This window comes from Benincasa hispida, chromosome 3, assembly GCF_027475165.1.
Source record: "Benincasa hispida cultivar pf3 chromosome 3, pf3_genome.v1.1, whole genome shotgun sequence".
In the NCBI taxonomy this organism is placed as follows: Eukaryota; Viridiplantae; Streptophyta; class Magnoliopsida; order Cucurbitales; family Cucurbitaceae; genus Benincasa; species Benincasa hispida.
Window position 1 is genome coordinate 7,620,805 of NC_143480.1, and position 21,160 is coordinate 7,641,964.

Consider the following 21,160-nt stretch of genomic DNA (forward strand, 5'->3'; position numbering starts at 1 on the left):
TGTATTTGATACATTATGATATTAAGTAATTTAAATGAGAGAATTTAAATATTTGAATATGATTCAAATATTAATTATATGAATTGGATTCATATAATTAAATTTAATATAAATGAGATTTATATTAAATATCGCTATTGAGAGAATTAAACCATAAGTTATATTGTTGGATACAATATTGAACTATGTGTTATATATTATATGTGATATTACATATAGTTATATATATGTATAATAAATTAGTTATTATATATACATATATTATATCAATTAATTCAAATTAAATATATATTTTTTTATTTATTTTGAATTAATTGGGACAGAAATAACTTCCCTCCCATTTTTTTGTCTCAACCCACGTTATCTGTGGGTAGTTTACAGTAGGGAAGTTTTAATCGTCTTCTTCCTTGATCCCACAAAGGAGTGTACTTTGTTTTTTCAATGTTTGATCTCTTCCCCTCTCTCAATTTTTCCCTTAACAAAAAAAATAAATAAATAATAATAATAATAAAATAAAATAAAATAAAAATAAAATAAAAATCATAGAGCCCACAACTCCTGTGATTCTCATCCTAGAGAACACAGAGGTTTCTTCGTGGTGGTGCTGATTTGGTTTTTGATCTGTTTGTATTTTACAGAGAAGAGAATACTGTGAACATTTCGTTGATCAAGGGTGAGTCTCCTCTTCCCTTTTCTCTTCTTATTTTCTTAAGCATGATGTATATTAATTTAAATGCATAATATTGTGTATGTTTGCTGTAAAATTTATATTCTATGAGTTTTGGGTTTAGATTCGATCCCATCTTCCGCTCAAGGATCTTCATTGGATCCTTCAATATAAATATAAGTGTTATATTTTGAATGCATGATTAAATTAGCATGTTCATGCATCTTAATATAAATGTTATATTATTTAAATGTATGGTACATTAAGCATGTTCATGCATCATGGAATATTATAATCGTTATAGTGTATATGGCACGATGGTTGATGATGCTTAATGATTGTTTAATATAAGAGTTATATTTTACAATGAAAAAGAAATTTGCATTGAGCATGACATTACTTAGATTAATATAAGCGCTATATTTTAATAAATGACACCAAATGAAAACTTATAGATTTTGTTTTTTCATTGTTTTATAACGGTTATAAAAGTAATGAAATTTGATCTAAAATCTATAATCAAGAGTTGCATGCAAACATAGGTTCAAATTAATTTTAAATGGCTTAAAATTAATTGACCTAGACTTATGTTAAACATGTTCTAATGAGATTAGAAATAGGTTAATCTTTTGATTCGTTTTAGTAGGATTAAAATGAACTCTGATTAAAAGATTAAATTTATAAAATAATTGCCCATAAGGGACTTTTGTCTAAGGAATGTTCTGTCTAGGCTGAGGTTTTTAAGCTAACGAAAATAGAACACCTCTACCTAGGAACGAACCTAGAAGTTGAATTGGGTAAATATTTTATAAGCATGAAATATGTGATCAATTTTGTTAAAGAATTTAATGAATGAAATCACATATTGTTAAATTATTTAGCATCTGCATTATATTGAGAAAATTAACAAGGATTTTGCTAAAAATTGATTAGTCGGATTTTATTAAGTTAATAAACCCATCTTTTGAAAAACACTTAGTGGGAGGAAAAACATGTATATGATATGTCGTTTCTCCACTCACGCTCTCCCTAAAAGTTCACAAACTGAGTTTCATGCTCGGTCTGGTGGTGTCTTTGGTGCACGGTTCCTTAGGAAGGTATTTGCATAGGTCAATATCAAGATGAATGGAGAAAGTGTTTATAGTAAGTAGGAGAAGGACGTGTGTCAACACATTATGAAGTCTCATTCATTGGTTTGAAAAGTCATTTCCATGCTCGACCTCGTGGCGCACTGGGAGCATCCTCCTTAGGAAGGTGTTTGCATGCGAAAAAAACGAATCAAACTGTAGAAATGGATAAGATTGCTATAATCAATTGTTCCAATCATGTTCTTGCCTGATTGACTGGATGGGACGGAGTTATAGGGTTGAAAATGAAGGGTTACACTTGTAAGAAAATGTTAAGTCAGTTAATGATTTCTAGACCAAATCAATGGTAATAAAATATTATAGGAATAAGAGTTATTTTGATATAATGTTTGATTAAGATTGTCTCAATTCAGTGAAGGAGTAACTGTTCACCTCAAGGTGGCATTTATTCTGCCTCACTGAAGTATCATTACAAAATAAATAATGTTGGATTCATTATTAGTTTTTGCTAAACTGGTTGGATTAAAATAAAAAAATGATTTTTTGCACAAGTGTCTAATATAAGTAATTCTTTTTTGTATCAACATGTCTAGCTCAATCGTTACTTTTCTTGGCGTGGAAAAAATTAACTACTACAAAATCTACATTACTTGACACTTGCAGTTTTTAACTACTTGACGTTTCTTTGAAAAAAAGGTCAAGTAATGACTTTTTAGAAAAGAAAAGGTCGAGTAAAAGGGTTAAAAAAAGTGGAGATTGATGGAATATTTCGGATATTTTAATGCGATCTATTACTTGACACGTTTTTCGTTTCAAGTAATATAAGATCTTACTTGACACGTTTTTCGTGTCAAGTAAAATATAAAAATAATATTTTTTTGATATTTATTTTTTTTCTTCCCTCCCCCATTTTCATTTTCTTCTCAAATTTGGTTTCCCTCCTACCAAAATTATTATTTTAAAGTTACATGCCCTAGACCAAAATTATTATTTTCAAATTGGAAGGGGAATTGTTGCTTTTGAAGATTTGGGGGGAAAGGAATTTAATAGAATGAAATGAAAAAGGAAATAATAATAATAAAATAAAATAAAGTAAATATGTTATTATATTATATTATATTTTTTTCCTTTTCCTTTTCTTTTTTCCCTTTTTTTTTCTTATTTCTTTTTATTTCCCTTTCCCTCTCTCAGTTAACCCTCATGTCATCGAGACGTCCCCCCAAATCTTCATCTTCTTCGTCCGCCGCCCAACCCCTTCACGCTGCTCACTGCCCTTCGCTGCTGCCGCTGATCGTCAAACCCGCGTCATCAGTTTCATCAACGACAGCTTTCATCACAGAAAGGGACGCCCTAGTTCCATCGTCGCAAGTTTCTTCGTCGCATCCCTCCAGCGCTCGCACCCGATGATCGTCTGATGCCTTCTTCACCGGTCAAATCAGCGCCGTAGGTATGTCCGTCGAGCTGCCTTCAGTCAGTTCCACCACCAAGTCCGTTCACGCCAATTTTCGTTATTCGTCTCAGACCCGCTAGATCCGACATCCAGCCATCGTTCTGCTTGGTTTTTCCAGTCGCCGCCATCGTGAACTCCACGATCGGTGGGGGATCTAGTGGGTAAAGAGATTCATGAATTTTTTTTTGGTTAATTTTGGTTACCCACTTGATTTTGGTTTGAATTTTAATTTACCCATTATGGTTGGATGCTAGATTTGGAGGTTTGATGGTCTTGAGATACTGTCCAGCAGTTCGAAGGTTGTTTTGGTGTGTCATAAGTCATTTTCCAGCAGATTTGAAGTTGTTTCGCAGGATTTTAGTGAGTACAAGGTTTTGAAACCCTTTTTAGTTGATTGTTATTGCTAGAAATTAGTTATTTGAGCTTTAATTGTGGCTTATGTGACCTCAGTTTAGTGTGTCATAAGTCTCTTACCATCAGCTTTGAAGTCAATGTGACCTCAGTTTCTCTGGTATCAACCACACTGGCGAACATATTCTAGGTAGCTTGTTTAAGCAACTTGTTGACTTTCATAGTTGAAATTACTTTAGGCAAGACCACGGTCCTGACCCCTTTAAATTTAAAGCTAGCTTCCGTAGGAGGGTTGAAAATCACCTCCTTATAGGAATACTCTATATTGGCATAGTTAGTAGCCAATCAATTCATGCCTAATATAACGTCAAAATCACGCATGTCTAAGACTATTAAAGTTGCATTAAGTGTATGTTTGGCTATCTCAAACTGATATGCTTTTATCTTTTCATTTGCTGACATAATTTCTTTAGATGGAGTACAAACTGATAAAACACAATGCAAAGTTTCTAATTCTAACATAGGATAATACATAAATACTGATGATATAAATGAATGAGATGAGCTAGAATTAAACAACACGAATTTATAGTGTCCCAAGATTGGTGGAGCATACCTATCACCATAGTGCTTGACTTTTCGATCTTTTGCCGAGTGACTAAATAAACCTGACCTAGCTATTGCTGACGACTCGAATCCTCCTAATCCACACTAGAAGATTACCCTTACTTCCCGAGGAGCTTCTTTTAGGACATTTATTAGCCATGTGTCCTCCTGTTTACAATGGAGCACACTTCACTACAAGCCAAATAGTGTCCCAATTCACCTCTCACAAGAACTACACACTGGTCGGTCTTTCACAACCATTCCTAACTCGGAAGCCTGCTACTTGAGGTGTCGAAATGATTTTTCTGAATATTGGCTCTTCTGCGATGGCTCTAGAGCTCTTTGTTTTACCTTCCTCTTTTGACTCAAGGAAGGACCCACCTCAAATGACTTTTAAGCATTCACCCTCTCACTAGAAGTCCATCTCAACTGCCAAATGAAGTGTCTTTGCATGTATGTGTTGAGGTTGATGCCCTAAAGTCTCGTGTCCTGTAGTTTGTAAATAGTTTGTACGAATGTATGTGGTGACATATAAGTGGATCATTTCTTAATTGATAACCAAAATGGTCTATAACATATGGATATAGAAGGGAAACCTTATCTTGGTAATGCTACGGATACGGCCTGCTTACAAGTATTGTGGCTTTTTCACAGATAGTCTGATCTTGATCATTCGTGTAGGGGACATGCGAGCGGGGCCGTACTACACAAAGAGTTTGTATAAGTCCTGATCACAAAGTGTTAACGTCTCGTTATATAACCCCATTCATGACAGAGACTTCACTTCACTCGGATGACCATGGGTAACATGACCTCAATCCTGAGTAAGTTGGGAACTCTTGCCATTGAGGGCGGTTCTTTGATTTGCTTGGGTGCGAGTGGCCAGAGCGCCAACTCAAACCTACTACTTTGGGAATTTGTCTGATTCGGGAGTTGGGAACTCAGCTACACAAGATGAAGTTCACTCATTCTCTGAAGCAGGGGTAAGTAGATAGATTGCTCCTTAAGGGTTGATCCCAGGACTTGAATGATGTGGTGCCACACACCTTCTCATGGCCCGAGAGATGTTCACACATAGTAGGACTGTGTTGTATTGTTCATTAGAGGGATCGGTGGTACTTAAGGAGTAAGATGTAACTACAGGCGCAAAATGGTAAATTGGGCCAGCTGTACTTACGGGCATCTGTGAAGGGTCATCGTACTAATGATTAGTTATATTCGATGAACATAGAAATATATCTATAGTAAGAAGAGTTCAACTGTCAGTCTTTAGTAGAATGTCTGGTAGTTAACGGATGGTGAATATCGTGACTAAAGAGTTTAGTCAGTTATTCACGTATCGTTGGAGTTTTAGCCATAGGTCCGTAAGGTTCCCTTGGTAGCTTGGATACAAATTGAGAATAAGTTTTTGGGTCAGTTTAAAATGTTCAAATTGATAAGAGGGAGTACGATTATATATGATATAATTGAATTAGTTAATTATATGTGATATAATTGACTTTATGAATGAGATATATTAATTTAGAGGAAATTGGATATAAATATAATTTATATCTAGTGGAGAAAAAAATACTATGGTTAATATAAGATATTAAACCATAAGTTATGAATATAATGTGACTATATTTATAATTTATTAAGTGGACAGTTATAGGATAATTGATCGATGTCTCTTCTATTTTCTTATTGATGAGTAAGATAAAGAATCATTTGAGATGCTTAAATAGCTCACGGTGTGTTGCGATTCTTAAGATTCATCGCTTAGTAAATCATAGCCTATACGATAATATTGTTTACTGAACGATCACTTAAACCCGTGCGCGCTACTTACTAAACGATCGCTTATCTTTTACTAAACGGTCGTTCAACGCTCTTGTTTTACTAAACGGTCGTATCACTAAGTTTTTCCTTCACGATTGTATACTTCACCTAAATGATCAAGCACCTTCTGATCCTTTAGACATTTCATATATCGGAATATCGTCTCGATTGTTGATAGCCATAACTAAGCATTAGTAGAGTTCTTCGGTGACTCTTGAAAGTGTGTGGGTTGTACAAAAATCCTAAAGGTGTTTGACCTCCACTGAAAAGTATACATATTTTGGTTCTGGTTCTAGCTCTGGGCCTAAACTTGCGACGTTGGGGTTTGTGGGGGTGGTACTTACCAGGACTGGACAAACTAGGCCATTCGCTCGTTTATCATATCCTTCACCTTATTTAGGATTGTTGTCGTGACCGCTTCCCCTATTGCTGCTACCAAATTAGTATACTCAGTTAGCATAACTAGGGGAATCGATGTCAACGATGGCATAGTCATTTTCTGCGTTCGACTTCATGTTTGAGTTTTCTGCGACCCTAACCCAGAAGGGTCACTAAGAGGCAGGGGATCCTCTAGTGGAGGAGGGTTATGAACTTGTGGGTCTTGCACTCCCAACGCAGAAGGGTCCCAGACTAGTGGATCTTAAACTTGTGGATCCTAAACTATTGGGTTTCAACCTTGAAAATTTCGCCGCCCCCCCCCCCCCCCGCCCCCCCCCCCCCCCCCCCCCCCCCCCCCCCCCTAGCAATCCTATGACTGCCTCTTCCTCTAACTTGTACCATTTCCTAACAATCATATGTAGCCGACCTTTAACAAACTCTTCATCAAGAAAACATGTCAATTACGATTGTAAATTCATCATAATCTTCTGCATATTATCTTAGAGACTTTTCTTAAGGGACATACTTGGCGATGACGAGGAATCCGTTATTTGCCAAATGGGACAATCTAGATATATATAGTAAGTCAATCTACAGAACCAAAAACTTGGGCTCTGATAGCAACTGTAACGACTTGGATCCCTAGGACTTATACTAAGCCATTACTACATGCATGCATACATCTCAAAATGACCATTTTTATAGATGGACTAAAACCACATTCTTTTTATAAAATGAATAACTTTTATTAAATCTAAATAACTGAAAATCTTTGATCATGGTACCCCTAAAAATAAAACAACATTGGAAAAAAAAAATAACTAAAACATCTAACAATACAAGAACTAATAGTTTTTTTAAATCTATCGGCAAAACTGAGATTTAAAACATGAAAACATGGAAATGTGAGCGGAAGCATCTGTCTAGTCCCAGTGACACAACCACTGATTTCTCCTGTCATCCATCGATATGTCCTTACGCTTATCTGAAAAACATAACATAATAAAAATGAGTATAAAATACTCTGTAAGTAACCTTACTACTGAGGTCAGGCAATGCATACATATCTGCAAATGAATGCATACTGGTGGGACAAGCATATTGTAAATCATCAAAGAAACATGAGATTATGAACAATTGAAAACATGAAAACGGGATGGGCATCTAGTGAAAATTAAACCCATCCTTGTTGGTGTTGACAATCAACATACGAAAATAATTAGGATCTTAAGCACTCTAATTCCATTAATTTTAGAAATTAAGCATGCAAGGTCAGAAAAATAGAAATAGGGTTTCAAGTTTTACTTTAAAGAATGCCTTTAAATCAGCAACTCCTCAGCACAAGTTTCTTCTTCAATAGCTTGTAGACCACCACTCGATCTTCTTTACCATTCTCTTGGCCTAGATTAGATTATGGGATCCAAAATGATAAATAATTTAAGGAATTTTGGAGATGTTTTCTAGTTTTGGTATCAAAGAGTTGAAGAACACTTCATCAAAATTTTCAAAATTTCATCAATGCATGAATGAATTACTCAACTGATTGAATTTCATTTATTAAAAATTATCATGCAAACATATTGTTCATCAACTTGACAACAAAACACACCCAATTTGAATAGATAATAAGGTGGTTTATTGAGTGGGAAAAAAGTGGAAATTTTCCACCAATTTTATTCCATCCATCTTAACTGATTTTTCTTTAAAAATCAATTTAATTTGAAAATCTAAATTTCAAATTTTAAAATGAATTTTAATTTTACAAAATATTAATTCAATCATTAATATTTAAATAAAATACATTAATTTTAGTTAAAATTAATTCTTAATAATTAATTAATTAAATTAATTTAATATAAAATATTAAATTAATAAAACACAAATTCCAAACATGAATCCCTATTCATGTAATTAATATTTAAATCATATTAAAATATTCTCCAACTCTCCAATTTCGTTTAATTCCATTACTAAACGTTTAACTATCACTTATAATTGATAATTCCCTTAAATCGAATTTGAACGTTTTAGACTCTTTCATCACGCTATTCTAAGATTTAATATGTTTGTGAGCTAGTAGTGGACCTAATGGACCTATATATCATGAGCTCTAAAGATCTGAGATTAATTTGCTAAACTCTTCTGACCGAATTAATCAATATTCATTAACTATCAGGTCACTCCACTAAAGTATATTTTATATATATATATACTTTAATTCCTAAATCGTTCACTGAACTAGTGTTTATCTCACAGGTCACTCCGACTATTCAACATTGTAGTATGGTGACTGTTTGATTGGTCTTTGTATGAGCGTGAAACCTAAACAATTTTTTTGCCGCATTACAAGGTTAGTTCACATTCATTTCATTATCAATAAACTTGAAACTTTGGAATACTGTTTTTTCAATTTCAATAACTCCAGACTGTTATTGATGATATATCCACCAAACTCATCAGCTCTTGGTGTACTTTGGCATTTAGGTAATTTTTCTTTTCTGTATTTTTCTTAAATCTTTTCTAATACAGTTTTAAGTTAGAAATGGGAAGGACTACTTCTGCAGTTTTCATTTGTAACATATTGAGTTATACTGCATTTGTTTTTGCCTTTTATTTGGGTTTTTTGTTTACATTTATAGCCTCACAAATCTCTTTGATGATCTCTACTTTTCTTGCCTTGGAACTCTCTCATGGTTTGAATTTTTCATTTTACATTTTCTACCATCTCTGTACTTCATTTCTCGATTCATTGATTGCTATGGTATAGATGACATTAACGAAATGGATCATTATTCTTATTCTACATGTTATTAGCCAAATTGAGTCCTTGAAAATAATATGACAACATCCACATGTTAGCAATCCAAGTTCATAATATATATATATATATATATAACAAACAGCAAAAGAAAAGTTCCCTTTTCTCCCGTCTGCTCTCTATTAGTTGTTGATTTCTATTACATGTAACCATTTAATTATGCTTTCAACTTAATTCAACACATTTTTTTCTTTTATTTATTGCAATTTGGCCCTCCGTGGCTTGATTTGTCTTCTGGGTAAGCTCAATACGAGGTTGTGAATTAAATTCACTCCCTTATTATTTTGTATTTTGATTCAGCAAGCAAAGTACCCAATTGCATTTCCCCAACTTTTATTACTAATTTTATCTTCTCTACTTTAATAATGCAAACCTTTTTCCTTCTATAATTTATGCCTCGAGCTGGAGGTCTATGTTTAATCATACCATATATTTTCAATGTTTGATTTAGCAAATTAGAATGATTTGATAGTTTAAATGATATCATGTACTTTTAATCTAGTATGTTATTTGAGAATAATTGCAAAATATTGGTTGTGCTAAACATGTAGATGGTATTGCTGCTTTTAAATCAGCTCATGATTCTGGGTTGCTTTTCATATATGGTTTTTAATTAAATTGATGCTCTAATGACATGTTTGGAAGTGATTTTGTTTTGTCATGTTTATATTTATGGTTTCACTATTCAATCTAGCGACTTATCTTCTTATGTTGGACATTGGCGTGTATAATAACACAATTTATGTGTATTTAGCACAAAAGTTTTTTGTGTTGGAGTGTTAGGACTCTTTTGCAGTTTTGGATTCCTTCGAACACTTTTAAGCTAGGATTCAAGTCATCTTTTATAAGTTTTATATGTTAAAACTTTGTTTAGATCAATCAATTAAGACATTGTCTATTAATTTATAAACCTGGGAAAATCTCTATTTGTACTTTAAAACTAATTAGGAGTCTTCAAGTTAATTTTTAAGGTGACGTGAAGGTAAGAGTATATGCCCTTACCATTATTGTATTAGTTTGAAACTAAGACATTTTTATTGTTCAATTTAGAAATGGATTTTGGAGAAGTTTTTTTTCTAATCTTTACAAGTTTTATTGCTTTCATGGTTGAAATATTTATTGTTTTCTATAGGGTTTGTCTCTAGGTTCTTGATAGTGTCTTTTTTTATTTAATAAAAAAATCATGCCTTTTAAAAGTTTATACAGTCGATGACTTTTCACCATATCAATTTGCCTTGACATACGTTAACGATGACATATGATAATCATGTTTATTCTACATGACTTTGCCAATGTAGGGTCAACCGAGAGGCCAACAAGTTATGTGTTAGTACATAATAAGCCAAACAAAATTGAGTTTGGATCAAATTTAATATTTATAATCTATAGACTTCACTTCTTAGAGGTAAAGAATTTTTGGACTTGCACCATGTTTTTTTTTTTTTTTTTTTTTGTCTATATCTTAGTTTTTCTAGTCTATGTGATATTTAATTCTTTTCAATCTATTCTTGAAAACTTCGGCCACATTTGATAAATGAGTTTGAGGTGAATTTGATGATTATAAATATATATTCTTTTTGTAGGAGTCAAACATACGATATTGATTAGATAGTTAGATGTGAAGACGACAAGATGCATCATGTTTGAAAAATGAAGATTAAAGGATATATGTTTATCTTAAGAAAACTAGAAAGCTAAGGTTACTTTGCTTTTTTTCATTTCCTATAATGTAATTTGAAAACCATGATGATCCCATAAAAAATATGCATTTATTTATGTCTATTGAAATACTCTTATAATTGATGAAATAGCACATTATGAGTGATGTATACATTTAGACTCTTGAAAATTTATTTTAATATAAATCCACTTGATTGTCTTAAATGTTTATAAAATTGAAGTTAATTTTACGTTTACATTTGTGGCAATTTGTTACTCATATAACATGTTATATAAATGTGATATGCACTTGATTACAATTGACTATCACAACGAGATTAAAGATGTTATATGTTTTCATAGCATCTTTTACTACTAAGAAATTGCTATTAGAAGTTAATTATAACATTTTTTTAATGCTATTAAAAGTAAATCATAGTATTTTTATAATACTACAAAATCTTTTCATAACATTAAAATGATGCAACCGAAAGTGAAATTTTTATAGCGTTTATAGCATTGAAAAAAAGCTATAAAAAATCAGGGACTTTCAATAATATCAGCTACAGCATACCTAAAAATGAAAATTTTTTATAGCGTTTTTTAATCGATATAAAAGATCTTCTATAACTTTTTGCTAAGGCTATAAAAAGTTTTTATAACATTAAATTCACGCTATCGAAAATTGATTTTTTATAGCGTTATAAAATGCTATGGAAAGTTAAGGATTTTTAATAACATGGGCTACGACAATTTGAAGCTTTACCTTGTGGCCTTTCCTAAAGCACAGTGTTCACAAAAGGTTAGATTTTCTTTAGAGATCTTTAGGTAGAATCCCTTGTTTAGATAGGACTTCTAGGCCTTAATCTCTAGTGCCAAACATCAGCCTCTGTGATCTCATTTGTGGTGGCAACATATGTCTCTGTCATTATTTCAACTCATTTGACCACAAATAAGTCATTTGTGGTGGCAACACATGTCTCTGTCATCATTTCAACTCATTTGACCACAAATGAGTCATTTATCTTCTTTTTCTTGAGTTGTCACTGAGGCTGGGAGAGTTGATGGGGCTGGGAGAGTTGATGGGTCAAGAGAGCTCTGTGAGCCTTTTGTTGACTGAGAATTGTTTTGATTTTGACCTTTCATACGCCAAAATCTCCTTTGTCGTCGAACTTCTCTACTTTGAATCTTGCTACTACATCTTGGAGTGAAAAACTTGAATCTTGAATCTTCAAGAACTGCAATCTTGATATTCTGTATTATGGAAGCACAAATGATGAAATGCTGGCCCTTTTTGCTGATCCAAATCGTGATCCACCAAGTTGTTTTGCCCCAAATTAAATTGGTTGGTAGAAAACTTGGTCCTCCTTGCTCCACATCTTCCTGCGTGGAATGATCTGCCTGATGGAAGGAAAACTTTCTGTTTTCGATGGGAATTTTTCAGAACAATTAATTTCTTTTTCTCTTTCGTTCTCTCTATCGTTTTGCAGAAATCTTTTGCTAACATTTTCTTTCTTTCTGGTTCGAGGGATTGTCGAGAGTATGAAGAAGAAGAACATGCAATGTTGTAAAGAGAAAGAAGAGGAAGAGATCTACAAGATGATATACGTGGTTCGGTAAAATAGTGTCCGTAGGAAGGAGAAGAGTTTTATTCAAGAGCTAAGTTACATTTTTTTTACAGATCTTGTAGCTTTTTTGTAAGCTTCTATAAATTATTTCTACAAACTATAAATGATGCATATTTATACATCTTGTCTAGTTACAAAAACAAACGATAAAAAAAGGCTGTTGAATATTCGGTTGAATGTTTGAGCTTATCTTACTTCACTATTCAAGATAAACCTCAACCCTCGTAAGAATACCCAGATCTTACCTAAAATCAAAAGATCGATGATAGCATAGTGCGGAAGGGGTGGCAGAAACGAGACCCACGTCAGCGGCGGCTGACAATAATGCTTGGGCAGCGACGAGCGGCTGGAATCCGAGAGGGTAAGCGGTGATTGGACGGCTTAGGCGTGCGGCGTCTGCGGACAAGGACCTGTGGCGCGATTGGGTGGAGGCTCGCCGACGAACGGATGAACCCACGAACGCTAACGGACGAACGACGACGAGCAACGGTCAGATCTTACAATCACTTGGCAGATCCAGCGATTGGCGACGGTGAAGATAGCGAGGAAGAAGATGAATTGTGAGGGTTTGTTATGCACGTAAAACGAGACACCTTTTTATAATATTTCTTTTTTTCCTTTTCCAAAATCCTAAATATATAAATTATTATTATTATAAAAAATAGATGTCCATTGTTTAATATCCTCAAAGTCATGTGTCAATTTTCATGTTATTCATGTGCCTTATAGTTTTTATGCTTAGTATTCATGTAAGACCACATTCTACTTACCATTTTGTTTATAAATAGTGACATTTGATGGATCTTAAAATCACATACATGAGTGAGAAATTCACTTCAAATTTCTACTAAATTTTTATATTATTAAATTTTCATAATTTTAGTTATTTTATTTTATTATTATATTATATTATATTATTTATTATTACATTTATATATTATTAATTATATTTTCTCTATATTCGTTGTGTTTCTCAATTTCACAACACGTTATCAGCACGAGCTCCTGTTGCTTTCATCGCTAAAGGTAAATCCTAAAGGTAGGTTGGTTTTTTTCCTTTTTATTATAATTAATAAATTAAATGTTATTTTGCATATTTAGTACATATTACATTTCTAATATAAATACAATATTTTGTGATAGTATTCCATGATAAACCTTACAAATTAGAATTTCAGCCCTTGACATTAATGACAATAATTATTTTTCATAGGTGTTCTGAAATTCACCTGGATGCTAAGAACATGGGAGAAACAATTAAAGAAGAAAAACCATCATAGAGTCATGACAAAGTAAAAACTATGATTTTTCTTTGTCATCATTTCCACGAGGGATTAAAAATGGAATATCTTATAATAAAAGATCATCAAATCTTGTGCAAAATTTGAAAGAAAGGTATGATCATAAAAAAAATAGTTATTCTTCTTAAAGCTTATTATGAGTGGATTCATTTAACGCTACAAGATTTTAAATCAATAAGTGATTACAATTTTGCATTATTTAAAACTAATTCAAAATTGTTGTTATGAGGAGATAAGATTACTGATGCTGATATGTTAAAGAAGACATTTTCTACATTTTGTGTCTCGAATATGCTCTTGCAACAGCAATATTGAGAGAAAGATTTAAACAATATTTTGAACTAATTTCACGTCTTCTCGTGGCCAAACAAAATAACGAGTTATTGATGAAGAACCACGAATCTCAACCAACTAGAGCAATACCATTCCTTGAAGTGAATGATGTGAATGTTAATAATCGTAGTCGAGGTCATGGTTATGGTCAAAGTCGTGAATCTGGTAGAGAAAGAAATAATTATTATTTTCGTGGTGATCGTTCTAATCATTCAATCAGGAAGAATGTGGTACAATTGCTTGAGTGAATATTTATTAAAAGAAAATATCAAAATAATCCAATATGTCCGTATATTTTTATAAAGAAATCACAATCAGGATTTGCTATTATAACTATATATGTTGATGACTTAAATATAATTGGAACTTTTGAAGAGGTTTCAAAGGCAATAGAATATCTTGAGAAACAATTTGAGATGAAAGTGCTGGGATTGGTATCCTAAATATCTCTTGTACTCTCGTAGTTTGTAAACTTTGTATAAACAAATTGTCATTATTAAAATAATTGTTATTTTATGAGCATACACTCAGTCCAACAAACAAAGATCCTAGGTTGTTTTTATTGGGATTGATGCCCTAAATCTCGTAAGGTCCTATAGTTTATAAACATTATTGAACAAACTCATTGTGTATTTAATAAAATATATGATATTTTAGTTGCATTAACAAACCAATAAACTAACATCCAAGGTTATCTTTGTAACTTAAACATGTATGTAAAAACATACGAGTGGATCATGTTTAAGTGATAACCTTAATAGTCTGTAGTAGATAGATAAGGCTGGTACCTTATCTTGGTGACATTACGAGTATGGCTCGCTTTGTAGGTGTTACAATTGTTGTAAAGTGTTACAAATGATCTGATCCTGATCATTCATGTATAAACATGTGAGCAGGGATATTCTATACAAAGGAGTTTGTATAAGACCGAACCACGAAATATTTAGTCTCATTATATAACGTTGTTCATAATAGAGACTTACATTTCACCAACATGATCATATGTAACATGACCTAAATTCTGAGTGAGTAGTGAACTGAGCTTATGAGGGCGGTTCTTTGATTTGTATGGGTGAGAGTGGCCAGATTGCCGACTCAACAAGCCTACCATTTTGCGGATTCGTTTGATTGGGGAGCTGGAAACACAACTACACAAGATGAAATTCACTCCTTCCCCAAGGCAGGGGTAAATAGATAAATTGCTCCCTTAAGGGCTGATTTTGGGTCTTAAACAATGTGGCGCCATACCCTCTCTTGGCCTGAGAGGGGTTTAATCATAGTTGGACTATGATTTATTGTTCATTAGAGGGATCGGTGGTACTTAAGGAGTTAGATGTAACTAAAGAGGCAAAATGGTAATTTGGCCTTGTTGTACTTACGAGCAATTTGTGAAGGGTCATCGTACTGTTGATTGGTTATATCCAATGGATATATAAATATCTCTGTAGTGCGAAAAGCGCAGCTATCAGTCTTTAGTGGAGTGTCCGACGTTAACGAATGGTGAATAATTTAATTAAAGAGTTTAATTAATTATTCATGTACCGTTGGAGCATCAAACTTCGTCTATGAGGTCCCCTTGGTAGCTCAATAGGATTAATTGAGAATCAATTTTTTGATTAATTTGAATTGTTCAAATTAATAGAGGGATTTAATTATATATGATATAATTAAGTTGTTTCATTTATAATGTATTTGATACATTATAGCTTAATGAGAGGAAATAAATATTTGAATGAGATTCAAATATAGTTTTTATGAATTGGATTCATAGTTATTAAATTTAATATAAATATGATTTATATTAAATGACATATAAGAGAGAAAAGAAACTATAGTTTATATTGTATGTGATACAATATTAAAACTATAGGTTATATATTATATTTGATATAACGTATAATTTTATATATATATATATATATATATATATATAGTATGATAAGTTAGTTATCGTATGATAAGTTAGTTATCATATTTATGTTTATATTAATTATTATTTTAATAATAAGGGAGGGAGTTACAACTCACTTTCCCTTCTTTTCTCTCCACCTGGTTATATTTGGCATATAGAAAAAAAAAAGGTTTTTTTGTTCTTTTTTGAAATATGATCATTTTGTGATACAGAGAGAAAACGACAGAAGGGTTATGTGAGTGTGAATTGAATTTTGTTGGTGAACATTTTCAATTCCTTATTCCTCTCCACAAAAGGTCCCTCAAATCCAAAGTAGTCAGAGCTCACCACTTATGGGTTCTCACCCTGAGAATATTGAGAAAACCTTCATGGTCGTGTTCAAGCTTGTTCAAGGTTTTTCTTGGAGAAAGTCTTCAAGTGGTTCGTGTTCTGTTTGAGGGAAATCTTGAAGAAAGGTCTTAAAATGTGAGGTTTCTAAAACCCTTTCATAAGCATGCTATAATTTATAATTAAATGCATATCTTGTTTCTTGTTTACTGTAAAATTTACATTCAACGAAAAATGAAATTTGGTTGATTCTCTTTCGCTTAAGATTATTTTCTCCTAGATTTCCTTCAATTTTATGTAATTTAAACATGAGCATGTTGTAATTTATAATGGTCTTAAAAGGTGAGGTTTCTAAAACCCTTTCATAAGCTTGTTGTAATTTATAATTAAATGCATATCTTGTTTCTTGTTTACTGTAAAATTTACATTCCATGAAAAATGAAATTTGGTTGATTCTCTTCAACTCAAGGTTCTCTTCTCCTAGATTTCCTTCAATTTTATGTAATTTAAACATGTACGTAGAGACATATAGGTGGATCATGTTTAAATGATAACCTAAATGGTTTGTAATAGATGGATAAAGTTGGGTATTTTATCTTGGTGACACTATGGTTACGACTCGCTTTGTAGATATTACAAGTATTGTAAAGTGCTACAAATGATTTGATCCTGATCATTCATGTGGAGACATGTGAGCGGGGGTATTCTATACAAAGAGTTTGTATAAGACCAGATCACGAAATGACTAGTCTCATTATATAACGTCATTAATAGTAGAGACTTACATTTGACTAGGATGACCATAGGTGACATAACCTGAATCCGTAGTGAGTTATGAACTTCTACCTATGAAGACAATCCTTTGATTTGCGTGGGTCAGAGTGTTCAAATTGCCGACTCAATATGCCTACAATTTTAAGGATCTTCTGATTGGGGAGTTGGGAACACAACTACACAAGATGAAATTCACTCATTTTATGTTGTCGGGGTAAGTAGATAAATTGCTCCCTTAAGGGCTAATTTTGGGGCTTGAACAATGTGGCCACACCCTGTCTTGACCCGAGAGGGATTTGGCCATAGTTGGACTATGACTTATTGTTCATTAGAGGGATTAGTGGTACATAAGGTATTAGATGTAACAATTAGGGTCAAAACAGTAATTTTAGCTCAGCTGTACTTATGAGCAATTTGTGAAGTGTCATCGCACTGTTGACTGATTATATTCAATGAACACGGAAATATATCTATAGTGTGAAGAATGCAGTTACGATCTTTAGTGGAATAATCGACAATTAATGGATGTTGGGTAATTTAGTTAAAAAATTTTAATTAATTATCCAAGAACCATTGAAGCTTCAATCTACAGGTCCATATGGTCTCTTCTGTAGCTCAACAGGAATTATTGAGAATTAATTTTGGATTAATTTGAATTGTTCAAATTAATTGAGGGAAATAATTATATATGATATAATTAATTAAATAAATTATATGTGATATAATTAATATAATGTATTCAATACATTATAACATAACGTTTATTTTGAGAGGGATTAAATATTTGAATACAATTCATATACTAATTATATGGATGAGATTCATATAATTAAATTTAGTATAAATGTGATTTATACTAAATACCATGAATGATTGAGAGAAATAAAAGCTATAGGTTATATTGTATTTTATGCAATATAAAAAAAATATAGGTTATGTGTTATATTTGATATAACATATAGTTAAATATACATATAATAAGTTAGTTATTATATATATATATATGTATTAAATTTAAATTAATTTTGAATTAAATTAATTGAGGGAGTTATGAAAATAAATAAGTCCCTTCCTATTTTTTCTCTTTATCAATCGTGTGGGCAAAAAGAATCGGAAAAAGTTTTGACGATGGCCTTCATTTTCTTCACGAGAAAAAAGAGCATAGGAGAGAGTGTCTCTCTGTGATTCACTGTAATCTCCCAAGAACACACAGAGAAGAAAAAAGTTTTATTCTTCCTCTCTAAAAAATCCTCTCTCTCTTATAAAAAAGATAGCAGAGCCTACACCTCATGCTAATTCTTATTCCCTAAGAAGAATACATGAGGTTCCCTAATGGTGGTGGTCGTTTGGATTGCTACAAGTTCTGTGGAGATCGAAGTATTTGTGACTCGATCAAGGAGGATTTCATGAGAACTTTTTGCTTCAAGGGTAAGTGTTATTTCTTCCCTAATTCCTTCTCCAAAGCATGATGTAAAGTTCTCTGTATAATATTTTTGTTATACAATTTTTATTTTGTAAAATTCGATCCCACCTCCATTACAGTCCCCACAATTTCCTTAAGAGAGATCTCAGAAAAACAAATTTTTGCTTTTGTTTCCAAATTGAACATTTAGCAAATGGAAAATTTATTCATCAATCAACTTATATTGGAAAAATTTTGAAAATATTTTATAGACAAAACACATCCATTAAATATTCCAATAGAAGTTCATTCATTGGATATAAAAAAAGATATATTTAGACCTCAAGACGATAATTAAAAACTTTTTGGTTCTGAAGTACTATATCTTAGTGTTGTTGGTGCACTTCTTTATCCTTGCTAATGATACAAGACCAAATATTGTATTTTTAATAAATTTATTAGCAAGATATAGTTCTTCTTCTACAAAAAGACATTGGAACAAAATTAAGCATATACTTTGTTATCTCCGATGAATAACCGATATGGGTTTGTTTTATTCAAGTCACTAGAAGAAATTCGGGCATTAAAGGGCCTTAATGTCGGTTGGCAACCAACATTAAAGATAGTGTTATTAAAGGCCTTCAATAACACCAATATTGCAGCCTTCAATGTCGGTTGCAACCGACATTAAAGGACTTGCAACCGACATTAAAGCCTATTTTTTTTAAAATTCTTAACCGACATTGAAGCCCGAATCTGTCCGTTTTTTTTTTAAATTCCGTTGCCAAATCCATTTTTTGGTCAAATAAGTTAAAAATGACATTATATGTCTCGTGTTGAGTCAGGAAATGTCTGTCATTATTTTATATTAAAGAGTATAAAAAAAAATTGCATGGCGAGCCCATCAATATTTGTCTTCCACCTATGAATTTATCCACAAACAAGAATCAATATTTTCAATCCATTACATATACTCATCAATATTTGTCTTCCACCTATGAATTTATCCACCAAAATTTGCAAAACAATACCAGAACAAGACTTTCATAGAATATAGCTTACACCAAAGCCATCATTTCTCTCATTCATAAATATCAATTAGTACTAATTCTATGAATAAACAAGAATCACAATATTAGAATCACAATACCATGAATACAGCTTCCAATACTAAACAGATCATGTCTTCCACCTATGAATTTATCCACAAACAAGAATCACAATACCAGAACCAGACTTTCATAGAATACTTACACCAAGCCATCATTTCTCTCATTCAAAAATATCAAGTAGTACTAATTCCATGAATATACAAGAATCACAATACCAGAGTCACAATACCAGAATCATAATACCATAAATACAGCTTCCAATAATAAACAGATCATGTCTTCCATCTATAAATTTATCCACAAACAAGAATCACAATACCAGAACCAGACTTTCATAGAATACTTACACCAAGCCATCATTTCTCTCATTCACAAATCTCAATTAGTACTAATTCCATGAATAAACAAGAATCATAATACCATAAATACAACTTCCAATAATAAACAGATCATGTCTTCCACCTATGAATTTATCCACAAACAAGAATCACAATACCAGAATTAGACTTTCATAGAATACTTACACCAAGCCATCATTCTCTCATTCACAAATATCAAGTAGTACTAATTCTATGAATAAACAAGAATCACAATACCATAAATACAGCTTCCAATAATAAATAGATCATGTCTTCCACCAATAAATTTATCCATAAACAAGAAGCTTCCAATAATAAACATATCATGTCTTCCACCTATAAATTTATCCATAAACAAGAATCACAATACCAGAACCAGACTTTCATAGAATACTTACACCAAGCCATCATTTCTCTCATTCCCAAATATCAATTAGTACTAATTCCATGAATAAACAAGAATCACAATACCATAAATACAGCTTCCAATAATAAACAGATCATGTATTCCAATTTATCCACAAACAAGAATCACAATACCAGAATCAGACTTTCATAGAATACTTACACCAAGCCATCATTTCTCTCATTCACAAATATCAATTAGTACTAATTCCATGAATAAACAAGAATCACAATATCATAATCACAATACCATGAATACAGCTTATAATAATAAACAGATCATGTCTTCCACCTATGAATTTATCCACAAACAAAAGCACAATACCAGAACCAGACTTTCATAGAATACTTACACCAAGCCATCATTTCTCTCATTCACAAATATCATGTTAGTACTAATTTCATTCACAAAGATCATGGTTAGATAAATTTACATTCATTCTAAGCTAGCATTTACATTCTATCGAGACAAAAAAACAAAGAATTACATCCTTACACCAATCGACCAACAAAACTTGTCCATTGGGTCCGAATTACGTCGATCTCTCCTTGCGTATATACATCTTTTGTATTGAACTACAAAAAGGGAAAAAAAATAAATTCAACATAAGTTTATGTCTATTTATTAAATTAAAGCTAGCACTATATAACAAATAAATAATTTACGTATGAGTCTAGTAATGGGAGTAGTAGGATTATGCACTATTTCATGTATATACTTTTGCACATAGTACCCGTATCCTACAAAATCTAATTGACGAGGGCATTT

The 21,160-nt window shown here is 32.2% G+C and overlaps 1 long non-coding RNA gene across 5 annotated transcripts; it reads left to right on the forward strand.

Annotated features, from left to right (window-relative positions):
- The first annotated feature begins 2,874 nt into the window (after window positions 1–2,874).
- LOC120072996 (uncharacterized) lies at window positions 2,875–11,010 on the forward strand. Of its 5 annotated transcripts, XR_016528629.1 has the most exons (6): window positions 2,956–3,202; window positions 3,277–3,366; window positions 3,460–3,565; window positions 8,618–8,711; window positions 10,478–10,584; window positions 10,763–11,010. It is a non-coding gene; the product is annotated as an uncharacterized LOC120072996 (long non-coding RNA). The 5 variants fall into 5 exon arrangements; XR_016528626.1 differs by lacking the exon at window positions 2,956–3,202 and having other exon boundaries at window positions 3,226–3,366; XR_016528625.1 differs by lacking the exons at window positions 10,478–10,584; window positions 10,763–11,010 and having other exon boundaries at window positions 2,945–3,202; window positions 8,618–9,027.
- The last annotated feature ends 10,150 nt before the right edge of the window (window positions 11,011–21,160 follow it).